A 16013-nucleotide genomic window follows, 5' to 3' on the forward strand; every position below is an offset into this window, starting at 1 on the left:
CATGGACTACTTTGTCATCACTACACTCTATTAACTACTGGGTCAATACTGCACTCCATGGACCACTGGGTCTTCACTACACTCCATGAATTACTGGATCAACACTACACTCTATTAACTACTGGGTCAACACTACACTCCATGGACTACTGGGTCAACACTACAATCTATTAACTACTGGGTCAACACTACACTCCATGGACTACTGGGTCAACACTACACTCCATGGACTACTGGGTCAACACTACACTCCATTGACTACTGGGTCAACACTTCACTCCATGTACTACTGGGTCAACACTACACTCTCTTAACTACTGGGTCAACACTAAAATCTATTAACTACTGGGTTAACACTACACTCTATTAACTATTGGGTCAACACTACACTCTAACTACTGGGTCAATTCTACACTAACTACTGGGTCAAAACTACACTCCATGGACTACTGGGTCAATGCTACACTCCATGAACTCCTGGGTCAACACTACACTCCATGGACTACTGGGTCATTACTACACTCTATTAACTACTGGGTCAACACTGCTCTCCATGGACCACTGGGTCTTCACTACACTCCATGAACTACTGGGTCAACACTACACTCTATTAACTACTAGGTTAACACTACACTCCATGGACTACTGGGTCAACACTACACTCCATGAACTACTGGGTCAACACTACACTCTTAACTACTGGGTCTTCACTACACTCCATGGACTACTGGGTCAACACTACACTCCATGAACTACTGGGTCAACACTACACTCCATGAACTACTGGGTCAACACTACACTCTATTAACTACTGGGTCAACACTACATTCCATGGACTACTGGGTCAACACTACACTCCATGGACTACTGGGTCAACACTTCACTCCATGTACTACTGGGTCAACACTACACTCCATTAACTACTGGGTCAACACTACACTATATTAACTACTGGGTCAACACTACACTCCATGGACTACTGGGTCAACACTACACTCCACGGACTACTGGGTCAACACTACGCTATATTAACTACTGGGTCAACACTACACTCTATTAACTACTGGGTTAACACTACACTCTATTAACTACTGGGTCAACACTACACTCTAACTACTGGATCAAAACTACACTCCATGGACTACTGGGTCAACACTACACTCTATTAACTACTGGGTCTTCACTACACTCCATGGACTACTGGGCCAACACTACACTCCATGAACTACTGGGTCAACACTACACTCCATGAACTACTGGGTCAACACTACACTCTATTAACTACTGGGTCAACACTACACTCCATGGACTACTGGGTCAACACTACACTCAATGAACTACTGGGTCAACACTACACTCCATGAACTACTGGGTCAACACTACACTCTATTAACTACAGGGTCAACACTACACTCTATTAACTACTGGGTCAACACTACACTCCATGTACTACTGGGTCAACACTACCCTCCATGGACTACTGGGTCAACACTACACTCCATGGACTACTGGGTCAACACTACACTCTATTAACTACTGGGTCAACACTACACTCTATTAACTACTGGGTCAATACTACACTCCATGAACTGCTGGGTCAACACTACACTCTATTAACTACTGGGTCTTCACTACACTCCATGGACTACTGGGTCAACACTTCACTCCATGCACTACTGGGTCAACACTACACTCTCTTAACTACTGGGTCAACACTAAAATCTATTAACTACTGGGTTAACACTACACTCTTAACTATTGGGTCAACACTACACTCTAACTACTGGGTCAATTCTACACTCTAACTACTGGGTCAAAACTACACTCCATGGACTACTGGGTCAATGCTACACTCCATGAACTCCTGGGTCAACACTACACTCCATGGACTACTGGGTCATTACTACACTCTATTAATTAACTACTGGGTCAAGACTACACTCCATGAACTACTGGGTCAACACCACACTCTTAACTACTGGGTCTTCACTACACTCCATGGACTACTGGGTCAACACTACACTCCATAAACTACTGGGTCAACACTACACTCTAGTAACTACTGGGTCAACACTACACTCCATAAACTACTGGGTCAACACTACACTCCATGGACTACTGGGTCAACACTACACTTCATGGACTACTGTGTCAACACTACACCCCATAAACTACTGGGTCAACACTACACTCCATGAACTACTGGGTCAACACTACACTCCATAAACTACTGGGTCAACACTACACTCCATGGACAACTTTGTCATCACTACACTCTATTAACTACTGGGTCAATACTGCACTCCATGGACCACTGGGTCTTCACTACACTCCATGAACTACTGGATCAACACTACACTCTATTAACTACTGGGTCAACACTACACTCCATGGACTACTGGGTCAACACTACAATCTATTAACTACTGGGTCAACACTACACTCCATGGACTACTGGGTCAACACTACACTCTATTAACTACTGGGTCTTCACTACACTCCATGGACTACTGGGTCAACACTACACTCCATGGACTACTGGGTCTTCACTACACTCCATGAACTACTGGGTCAACACTACACTCTATTAACTACTAGGTTAACACTACACTCTTAACTACTGGGTCTTCACTACACTCCATGGACTACTGGGTCAACACTACACTCCATGAACTACTGGGTCAACACTACACTCCATGAACTACTGGGTCAACACTACACTCTATTAACTACTGGGTCAACACTACATTCCATGGACTACTGGGTCAACACTACACTCCATGGACTACTGGGTCAACACTTCACTCCATGTACTACTGGGTCAACACTACACTCCATTAACTACTGGGTCAACACTACACTATATTAACTACTGGGTCAACACTACACTCCATGGACTACTGGGTCAACACTACACTCCACGGACTACTGGGTCAACACTACGCTATATTAACTACTGGGTCAACACTACACTCTATTAACTACTGGGTTAACACTACACTCTATTAACTACTGGGTCAACACTACACTCTAACTACTGGATCAAAACTACACTCCATGGACTACTGGGTCAACACTACACTCTATTAACTACTGGGTCTTCACTACACTCCATGGACTACTGGGCCAACACTACACTCCATGAACTACTGGGTCAACACTACACTCCATGAACTACTGGGTCAACACTACACTCTATTAACTACTGGGTCAACACTACACTCCATGGACTACTGGGTCAACACTACACTCAATGAACTACTGGGTCAACACTACACTCCATGAACTACTGGGTCAACACTACACTCTATTAACTACAGGGTCAACACTACACTCTATTAACTACTGGGTCAACACTACACTCCATGTACTACTGGGTCAACACTACCCTCCATGGACTACTGGGTCAACACTACACTCCATGGACTACTGGGTCAACACTACACTCTATTAACTACTGGGTCAACACTACACTCTATTAACTACTGGGTCAATACTACACTCCATGAACTGCTGGGTCAACACTACACTCTATTAACTACTGGGTCTTCACTACACTCCATGGACTACTGGGTCAACACTTCACTCCATGCACTACTGGGTCAACACTACACTCTCTTAACTACTGGGTCAACACTAAAATCTATTAACTACTGGGTTAACACTACACTCTTAACTATTGGGTCAACACTACACTCTAACTACTGGGTCAATTCTACACTCTAACTACTGGGTCAAAACTACACTCCATGGACTACTGGGTCAATGCTACACTCCATGAACTCCTGGGTCAACACTACACTCCATGGACTACTGGGTCATTACTACACTCTATTAATTAACTACTGGGTCAACACTACACTCCATGAACTACTGGGTCAACACCACACTCTTAACTACTGGGTCTTCACTACACTCCATGGACTACTGGGTCAACACTACACTCCATAAACTACTGGGTCAACACTACACTCTAGTAACTACTGGGTCAACACTACACTCCATAAACTACTGGGTCAACACTACACTCCATGGACTACTGGGTCAACACTACACTTCATGGACTACTGTGTCAACACTACACCCCATAAACTACTGGGTCAACACTACACTCCATGAACTACTGGGTCAACACTACACTCCATAAACTACTGGGTCAACACTACACTCCATGGACAACTTTGTCATCACTACACTCTATTAACTACTGGGTCAATACTGCACTCCATGGACCACTGGGTCTTCACTACACTCCATGAACTACTGGATCAACACTACACTCTATTAACTACTGGGTCAACACTACACTCCATGGACTACTGGGTCAACACTACAATCTATTAACTACTGGGTCAACACTACACTCCATGGACTACTGGGTCAACACTACACTCTATTAACTACTGGGTCTTCACTACACTCCATGGACTACTGGGTCAACACTACACTCCATGGACTACTGGGTCAATGCTACACTCCATGAACTCCTGGGTCAACACTACACTCCATGGACTACTGGGTCATTACTACACTCTATTAACTACTGGGTCAACACTGCACTCCATGGACCACTGGGTCTTCACTACACTCCATGAACTACTGGGTCAACACTACACTCTATTAACTACTAGGTTAACACTACACTCCATGGACTACTGGGTCAACACTACACTCCATGAACTACTGGGTCAACACTACACTCTTAACTACTGGGTCTTCACTACACTGCATGGACTACTGGGTCAACACTACACTCCATGAACTACTGGGTCAACACTACACTCCATGAACTACTGGGTCAACACTACACTCTATTAACTACTGGGTCAACACTACATTCCATGGACTACTGGGTCAACACTACACTCCATGGACTACTGGGTCAACACTTCACTCCATGTACTACTGGGTCAACACTACACTCCATTAACTACTGGGTCAACACTACACTGTATTAACTACTGGGTCAACACTACACTCCATGGACTACTGGGTCAACACTACACTCCACGGACTACTGGGTCAACACTACACTATATTAACTACTGGGTCAACACTACACTCTATTAACTACTGGGTTAACACTACACTCTATTAACTACTGGGTCAACACTACACTCTAACTACTGGATCAAAACTACACTCCATGGACTACTGGGTCAACACTACACTCTATTAACTACTAGGTTAACACTACACTTCATGGCTTACACTAGACAAAAACACACTGCAAAGCTCAACGGGGAAGGGGAGTACGTATCAACTGTACACTCCACAAACTACTGGGTCAACAGTACACTCCACGTGCTACTGGGTCAACAGTACACTCCACGAGCTACTGGGTCAACAGTACACTCCACAAACTACTGGGTCAACACTACACTCTAACTACTGGGTCGACACTACACTGCATGGACTACTGGGTCAACACTACACTCCATGGACTACTGGGTCAACACTACACTCCATGGACTACTGGGTCAACACTACACTCTCTTAACTACTGGGTCAACACTACACTCTAACTACTGGTTTAACACTACACTATTAACTACTGGGTCAACACTACACTCTATTAACTACTGGGTCAACACTACACTCTAACTACTGGGTCAACACTACACTCCATGGACTACTGGGTCAACACTACACTCCATGGACTACTGGGTAAACACTACACTCCATGGACTACTGGGTCAATACTACACTCTCTTAACTACTGGGTCAACACTACACTCTAACTACAAGGTTAACACTACACTCTATTAACTACTGGGTCAACACTACACTCTAACTACTGGGTCAACACTACACTCCATGGACTACTGGGTCAACACTACACTCCATGGACTACTGGGTCAACACTACACTCTTAACTACTGGGTCAACACTACACTCTATTAACTACTGGGTTAACACTACACTCTATTAACTACTGGGTCAACACTACACTCTAACTACTGGGTCAATTCTACATTCTAACTACTGGGTCAAAACTACACTCCATGGACTACTGGGTCAACACTACACTATATTAACTACTGGGTCAACACTACACTCCATGAACTACTGGGTCAACACTACACTCCATGGACTACTGGGTCAACACTACACTCCATTGACTACTGGGTCAACACTTCACTCCATGTACTACTGGGTCAACACTACACTCTCTTAACTACTGGGTCAACACTAAAATCTATTAACTACTGGGTTAAAACTACACTCCATTAACTATTGGGTCAACACTACACTCTAACTACTGGGTCAATTCTACACTAACTACTGGGTCAAAACTACACTCCATGGACTACTGGGTCAATGCTACACTCCATGAACTCCTGGGTCAACACTACACTCCATGGACTACTGGGTCATTACTACACTCTATTAACTACTGGGTCAACACTACACTCTTAACTACTGGGTCTTCACTACACTCCATGGACTACTGGGTCAACACTACACTCCATTAACTACTGGGTCAACACTACACTCTATTAACTACTGGGTCAACACTACACTCCATGGACTACTGGGTCAACACTACACTCTATTAACTACTGGGTCAACACTACGCTCCATGGACTACTGGGTCAACACTTCACTCTAACTCCTGGGTCAACACTACACTCCATGGACTACTGGGTCAACACTACACTCCACGGACTACTGGGTCAACACTACACTCCACGGACTACTGGGTCAACACTACACTCTAACTCCTGGGTCAACAATACACTCCATGGACTACTGGGTCAACACTACACTCCATGGACTACTGGGTCAACACTACACTCCATGGACTACTTTGTCATCACTACACTCTATTAACTACTGGGTCAACACTGCACTCCATGGACCACTGGGTCTTCACTACACTCCATGAACTACTGGGTCAACACTACACTCTATTAACTACTAGGTTAACACTACACTCCATGGACTACTGGGTCAACACTACACTCCATGAACTACTGGGTCAACACTACACTCTATTAACTACTGGGTCAACACTACACTCCATAAACTACTAGGTCAACACTACACTCCATGGACTACTGGGTCAACACTACACTTCATGGACTACTGTGTCAACACTACACCCCATAAACTACTGGGTCAACACTACACTCCATGAACTACTGGGTCAACACTACACTCCATAAACTACTGGGTCAACACTACACTCCATGGACTACTTTGTCATCACTACACTCTATTAACTACTGGGTCAATACTGCACTCCATGGACTACTGGGTCAACACTACACTCCATTGACTACTGGGTCAACACTTCACTCCATGTACTACTGGGTCAACACTACACTCTCTTAACTACTGGGTCAACACTAAAATCTATTAACTACTGGGTTAAAACTACACTCCATTAACTATTGGGTCAACACTACACTCTAACTACTGGGTCAATTCTACACTAACTACTGGGTCAAAACTACACTCCATGGACTACTGGGTCAATGCTACACTCCATGAACTCCTGGGTCAACACTACACTCCATGGACTACTGGGTCATTACTACACTCTATTAACTACTGGGTCAACACTACACTCTTAACTACTGGGTCTTCACTACACTCCATGGACTACTGGGTCAACACTACACTCCATTAACTACTGGGTCAACACTACACTCTATTAACTACTGGGTCAACACTCCACTCCATGGACTACTGGGTCAACACTACACTCTATTAACTACTGGGTCAACACTACGCTCCATGGACTACTGGGTCAACACTTCACTCTAACTCCTGGGTCAACACTACACTCCATGGACTACTGGGTCAACACTACACTCCACGGACTACTGGGTCAACACTACACTCCACGGACTACTGGGTCAACACTACACTCTAACTCCTGGGTCAACAATACACTCCATGGACTACTGGGTCAACACTACAATCCATGGACTACTGGGTCAACACTACACTCCATGGACTACTTTGTCATCACTACACTCTATTAACTACTGGGTCAACACTGCACTCCATGGACCACTGGGTCTTCACTACACTCCATGAACTACTGGGTCAACACTACACTCTATTAACTACTAGGTTAACACTACACTCCATGGACTACTGGGTCAACACTACACTCCATGAACTACTGGGTCAACACTACACTCTATTAACTACTGGGTCAACACTACACTCCATAAACTACTAGGTCAACACTACACTCCATGGACTACTGGGTCAACACTACACTTCATGGACTACTGTGTCAACACTACACCCCATAAACTACTGGGTCAACACTACACTCCATGAACTACTGGGTCAACACTACACTCCATAAACTACTGGGTCAACACTACACTCCATGGACTACTTTGTCATCACTACACTCTATTAACTACTGGGTCAATACTGCACTCCATGGACCACTGGGTCTTCACTACACTCCATGAATTACTGGATCAACACTACACTCTATTAACTACTGGGTCAACACTACACTCCATGGACTACTGGGTCAACACTACAATCTATTAACTACTGGGTCAACACTACACTCCATGGACTACTGGGTCAACACTACACTCCATGGACTACTGGGTCAACACTACACTCCATTGACTACTGGGTCAACACTTCACTCCATGTACTACTGGGTCAACACTACACTCTCTTAACTACTGGGTCAACACTAAAATCTATTAACTACTGGGTTAACACTACACTCTATTAACTATTGGGTCAACACTACACTCTAACTACTGGGTCAATTCTACACTAACTACTGGGTCAAAACTACACTCCATGGACTACTGGGTCAATGCTACACTCCATGAACTCCTGGGTCAACACTACACTCCATGGACTACTGGGTCATTACTACACTCTATTAACTACTGGGTCAACACTGCTCTCCATGGACCACTGGGTCTTCACTACACTCCATGAACTACTGGGTCAACACTACACTCTATTAACTACTAGGTTAACACTACACTCCATGGACTACTGGGTCAACACTACACTCCATGAACTACTGGGTCAACACTACACTCTTAACTACTGGGTCTTCACTACACTCCATGGACTACTGGGTCAACACTACACTCCATGAACTACTGGGTCAACACTACACTCCATGAACTACTGGGTCAACACTACACTCTATTAACTACTGGGTCAACACTACATTCCATGGACTACTGGGTCAACACTACACTCCATGGACTACTGGGTCAACACTTCACTCCATGTACTACTGGGTCAACACTACACTCCATTAACTACTGGGTCAACACTACACTATATTAACTACTGGGTCAACACTACACTCCATGGACTACTGGGTCAACACTACACTCCACGGACTACTGGGTCAACACTACGCTATATTAACTACTGGGTCAACACTACACTCTATTAACTACTGGGTTAACACTACACTCTATTAACTACTGGGTCAACACTACACTCTAACTACTGGATCAAAACTACACTCCATGGACTACTGGGTCAACACTACACTCTATTAACTACTGGGTCTTCACTACACTCCATGGACTACTGGGCCAACACTACACTCCATGAACTACTGGGTCAACACTACACTCCATGAACTACTGGGTCAACACTACACTCTATTAACTACTGGGTCAACACTACACTCCATGGACTACTGGGTCAACACTACACTCAATGAACTACTGGGTCAACACTACACTCCATGAACTACTGGGTCAACACTACACTCTATTAACTACAGGGTCAACACTACACTCTATTAACTACTGGGTCAACACTACACTCCATGTACTACTGGGTCAACACTACCCTCCATGGACTACTGGGTCAACACTACACTCCATGGACTACTGGGTCAACACTACACTCTATTAACTACTGGGTCAACACTACACTCTATTAACTACTGGGTCAATACTACACTCCATGAACTGCTGGGTCAACACTACACTCTATTAACTACTGGGTCTTCACTACACTCCATGGACTACTGGGTCAACACTTCACTCCATGCACTACTGGGTCAACACTACACTCTCTTAACTACTGGGTCAACACTAAAATCTATTAACTACTGGGTTAACACTACACTCTTAACTATTGGGTCAACACTACACTCTAACTACTGGGTCAATTCTACACTCTAACTACTGGGTCAAAACTACACTCCATGGACTACTGGGTCAATGCTACACTCCATGAACTCCTGGGTCAACACTACACTCCATGGACTACTGGGTCATTACTACACTCTATTAATTAACTACTGGGTCAACACTACACTCCATGAACTACTGGGTCAACACCACACTCTTAACTACTGGGTCTTCACTACACTCCATGGACTACTGGGTCAACACTACACTCCATAAACTACTGGGTCAACACTACACTCTAGTAACTACTGGGTCAACACTACACTCCATAAACTACTGGGTCAACACTACACTCCATGGACTACTGGGTCAACACTACACTTCATGGACTACTGTGTCAACACTACACCCCATAAACTACTGGGTCAACACTACACTCCATGAACTACTGGGTCAACACTACACTCCATAAACTACTGGGTCAACACTACACTCCATGGACAACTTTGTCATCACTACACTCTATTAACTACTGGGTCAATACTGCACTCCATGGACCACTGGGTCTTCACTACACTCCATGAACTACTGGATCAACACTACACTCTATTAACTACTGGGTCAACACTACACTCCATGGACTACTGGGTCAACACTACAATCTATTAACTACTGGGTCAACACTACACTCCATGGACTACTGGGTCAACACTACACTCTATTAACTACTGGGTCTTCACTACACTCCATGGACTACTGGGTCAACACTACACTCCATGGACTACTGGGTCAATGCTACACTCCATGAACTCCTGGGTCAACACTACACTCCATGGACTACTGGGTCATTACTACACTCTATTAACTACTGGGTCAACACTGCACTCCATGGACCACTGGGTCTTCACTACACTCCATGAACTACTGGGTCAACACTACACTCTATTAACTACTAGGTTAACACTACACTCCATGGACTACTGGGTCAACACTACACTCCATGAACTACTGGGTCAACACTACACTCTTAACTACTGGGTCTTCACTACACTGCATGGACTACTGGGTCAACACTACACTCCATGAACTACTGGGTCAACACTACACTCCATGAACTACTGGGTCAACACTACACTCTATTAACTACTGGGTCAACACTACATTCCATGGACTACTGGGTCAACACTACACTCCATGGACTACTGGGTCAACACTTCACTCCATGTACTACTGGGTCAACACTACACTCCATTAACTACTGGGTCAACACTACACTATATTAACTACTGGGTCAACACTACACTCCATGGACTACTGGGTCAACACTACACTCCACGGACTACTGGGTCAACACTACACTATATTAACTACTGGGTCAACACTACACTCTATTAACTACTGGGTTAACACTACACTCTATTAACTACTGGGTCAACACTACACTCTAACTACTGGATCAAAACTACACTCCATGGACTACTGGGTCAACACTACACTCTATTAACTACTGGGTCTTCACTACACTCCATGGACTACTGGGCCAACACTACACTCCATGAACTACTGGGTCAACACTACACTCCATGAACTACTGGGTCAACACTACACTCTATTAACTACTGGGTCAACACTACACTCCATGGACTACTGGGTCAACACTACACTCAATGAACTACTGGGTCAACACTACACTCCATGAACTACTGGGTCAACACTACACTCTATTAACTACAGGGTCAACACTACACTCTATTAACTACTGGGTCAACACTACACTCCATGTACTACTGGGTCAACACTACCCTCCATGGACTACTGGGTCAACACTACACTCCATGGACTACTGGGTCAACACTACACTCTATTAACTACTGGGTCAACACTACACTCTATTAACTACTGGGTCAATACTACACTCCATGAACTGCTGGGTCAACACTACACTCTATTAACTACTGGGTCTTCACTACACTCCATGGACTACTGGGTCAACACTACACTCCATGGACTACTGGGTCAACACTACACTCCATTGACTACTGGGTCAACACTTCACTCCATGCACTACTGGGTCAACACTACACTCTCTTAACTACTGGGTCAACACTAAAATCTATTAACTACTGGGTTAACACTACACTCTTAACTATTGGGTCAACACTACACTCTAACTACTGGGTCAATTCTACACTCTAACTACTGGGTCAAAACTACACTCCATGGACTACTGGGTCAATGCTACACTCCATGAACTCCTGGGTCAACACTACACTCCATGGACTACTGGGTCATTACTACACTCTATTAACTACTGGGTCAACACTACACTCCATGAACTACTGGGTCAACACCACACTCTTAACTACTGGGTCTTCACTACACTCCATGGACTACTGGGTCAACACTACACTCCATAATCTACTGGGTCAACACTACACTCTAGTAACTACTGGGTCAACACTACACTCCATAAACTACTGGGTCAACACTACACTCCATGGACTACTGGGTCAACACTACACTTCATGGACTACTGTGTCAACACTACACCCCATAAACTACTGGGTCAACACTACACTCCATGAACTACTGGGTCAACACTACACTCCATAAACTACTGGGTCAACACTACACTCCATGGACTACTTTGTCATCACTACACTCTATTAACTACTGGGTCAATACTGCACTCCATGGACCACTGGGTCTTCACTACACTCCATGAACTACTGGGTCAACACTACACTCTATTAACTACTGGGTCAACACTACACTCCATGGACTACTGGGTCAACACTACAATCTATTAACTACTGGGTCAACACTACACTCCATGGACTACTGGGTCAACACTACACTCTATTAACTACTGGGTTTTCACTACACTCCATGGACTACTGGGTCAACACTACACTCCATGGACTACTGGGTCAACACTACACTCCATTGACTACTGGGTCAAAACTTCACTCCATGTACTACTGGATCAACACTACACTCTCTTAACTACTGGGTCAACACTAAAATCTATTAACTACTGGGTAAACACTACACTCTATTAACTATTCCCAACACTACACTCTAACAACTGGGTCAATTCTACACTAACTACTGGGTCAAAACTACACTCCATGGACTACTGGGTCAATGCTACACTCCATGAACTCCTGGGTCAACACTAGACTCCATGGACTACTGGGTCATTACTACACTCTATTAACTACTGGGTCAACACTACACTCCATGAACTACTGGGTCAACACTACACTCTTAACTACTGGGTCTTCACTACACTCCATGGACTACTGGGTCAACACTACACTCCATGAACTACTGGGTCAACACTACACTCCATGAACTACTGGGTCAACACTACACTCTATTAACTACTGGGTCAACACTACACTATATTAACTACTGGGTCAACACTACACTCCATGGACTACTGGGTCAACACTACACTCCACGGACTACTGGGTCAACACTACACTATATTAACTACTGGGTCAACACTACACTCTATTAACTACTGGGTTAACACTACACTCTATTAACTACTGGGTCAACACTACACTCTAACTACTGGATCAAAACTACACTCCATGGACTACTGGGTCAACACTACACTCTATTAACTACTGGGTCTTCACTACACTCCATGGACTACTGGGTCAACACTACACTCCATGAACTACTGGGTCAACACTCCACTCCATGAACTACTGGGTCAACACTACACTCTATTAACTACTGGGTCAACACTACACTCCATGGACTACTGGGTCAACACTACACTCAATTAACTACTGGGTCAACACTACACTCCATGAACTACTGGGTCAACACTACACTCTATTAACTACAGGGTCAACACTACACTCTATTAACTACTGGGTCAACACTACACTCCATGTACTACTGGGTCAACACTACCCTCCATGGACTACTGGGTCAACACTACACTCTATTAACTACTGGGTCAACACTACACTCTATTAACTACTGGGTCAATACTACACTCCATGAACTGCTGGGTCAACACTACACTCTATTAACTACTGGGTCTTCACTACACTCCATGGACTACTGGGTCAACACTACACTCCATGGACTACTGGGTCAACACTACACTCCATTGACTACTGGGTCAACACTTCACTCCATGCACTACTGGGTCAACACTACACTCTCTTAACTACTGGGTCAACACTAAAATCTATTAACTACTGGGTTAACACTACACTCTTAACTATTGGGTCAACACTACACTCTAACTACTGGGTCAATTCTACACTCTAACTACTGGGTCAAAACTACACTCCATGGACTACTGGGTCAATGCTACACTCCATGAACTCCTGGGTCAACACTACACTCCATGGACTACTGGGTCATTACTACACTCTATTAACTACTTTGTCAACACTACACTCCATGAACTACTGGGTCAACACCACACTCTTAACTACTGGGTCTTCACTACACTCCATGGACTACTGGGTCAACACTACACTCCATAAACTACTGGGTCAACACTACACTCTAGTAACTACTGGGTCAACACTACACTCCATAAACTACTGGGTCAACACTACACTTCATGGACTACTGTGTCAACACTACACCCCATAAACTACTGGGTCAACACTACACTCCATGAACTACTGGGTCAACACTACACTCCATAAACTACTGGGTCAACACTACACTCCATGGACTACTTTGTCATCACTACACTCTATTAACTACTGGGTCAATACTGCACTCCATGGACCACTGGGTCTTCACTACACTCTATGAACTACTGGGTCAACACTACACTCCATTGACTACTGGGTCAACACTACAATCTATTAACTACTGGGTCAACACTACACTCCATGGACTACTGGGTCAACACTACACTCTATTAACTACTGGGTCTTCACTACACTCCATGGACTACTGGGTCAACACTACACTCCATGGACTACTGGGTCAACACTACACTCCATTGACTACTAGGTCAAAACTTCACTCCATGTACTACTGGGTCAACACTACACTCTCTTAACTACTGGGTCAACACTAAAATCTATTAACTACTGGGTAAACACTACACTCTATTAACTATTGGGTCAACACTACACTCTAACAACTGGGTCAATTCTACACTAACTACTGGGTCAAAACTACACTCCATGGACTACTGGGTCAAATCTACACTCCATGTACTACTGGGTCAACACTACCCTCCATGGACTACTGGGTCAACACTACACTCTATTAACTACTGGGTCAACACTACACTCTATTAACTACTGGGTCAATACTACACTCCATGAACTGCTGGGTCAACACTACACTCTATTAACTACTGGGTCTTCACTACACTCCATGGACTACTGGGTCAACACTACACTCCATGGACTACTGGGTCAACACTACACTCCATTGACTACTGGGTCAACACTTCACTCCATGCACTACTGGGTCAACACTACACTCTCTTAACTACTGGGTCAACACTAAAATCTATTAACTACTGGGTTAACACTACACTCTAACTATTGGGTCAATTCTACACTCTAACTACTGGGTCAAAACTACACTACATGGACTACTGGGTCAATGCTACACTCCATGAACTCCTGGGTCAACACTACACTCCATGGACTACTGGGTCATTACTACACTCTATTAACTACTGGGTCAACACTACACTCCATGAACTACTGGGTCAACACCACACTCTTAACTACTGGGTCTTCACTACACTCCATGGACTACTGGGTAAACACTACACTCCATAAACTACTGGGTCAACACTACACTCTAGTAACTACTGGGTCAACACTACACTCCATAAACTACTGGGTCAACACTACACTCCATGAACTACTGGGTCAACACTACACTCTTAACTAC

This window comes from Oncorhynchus clarkii, chromosome 7 (genome assembly GCF_045791955.1).
Source record: "Oncorhynchus clarkii lewisi isolate Uvic-CL-2024 chromosome 7, UVic_Ocla_1.0, whole genome shotgun sequence".
In the NCBI taxonomy this organism is placed as follows: domain Eukaryota; kingdom Metazoa; phylum Chordata; class Actinopteri; order Salmoniformes; family Salmonidae; genus Oncorhynchus; species Oncorhynchus clarkii.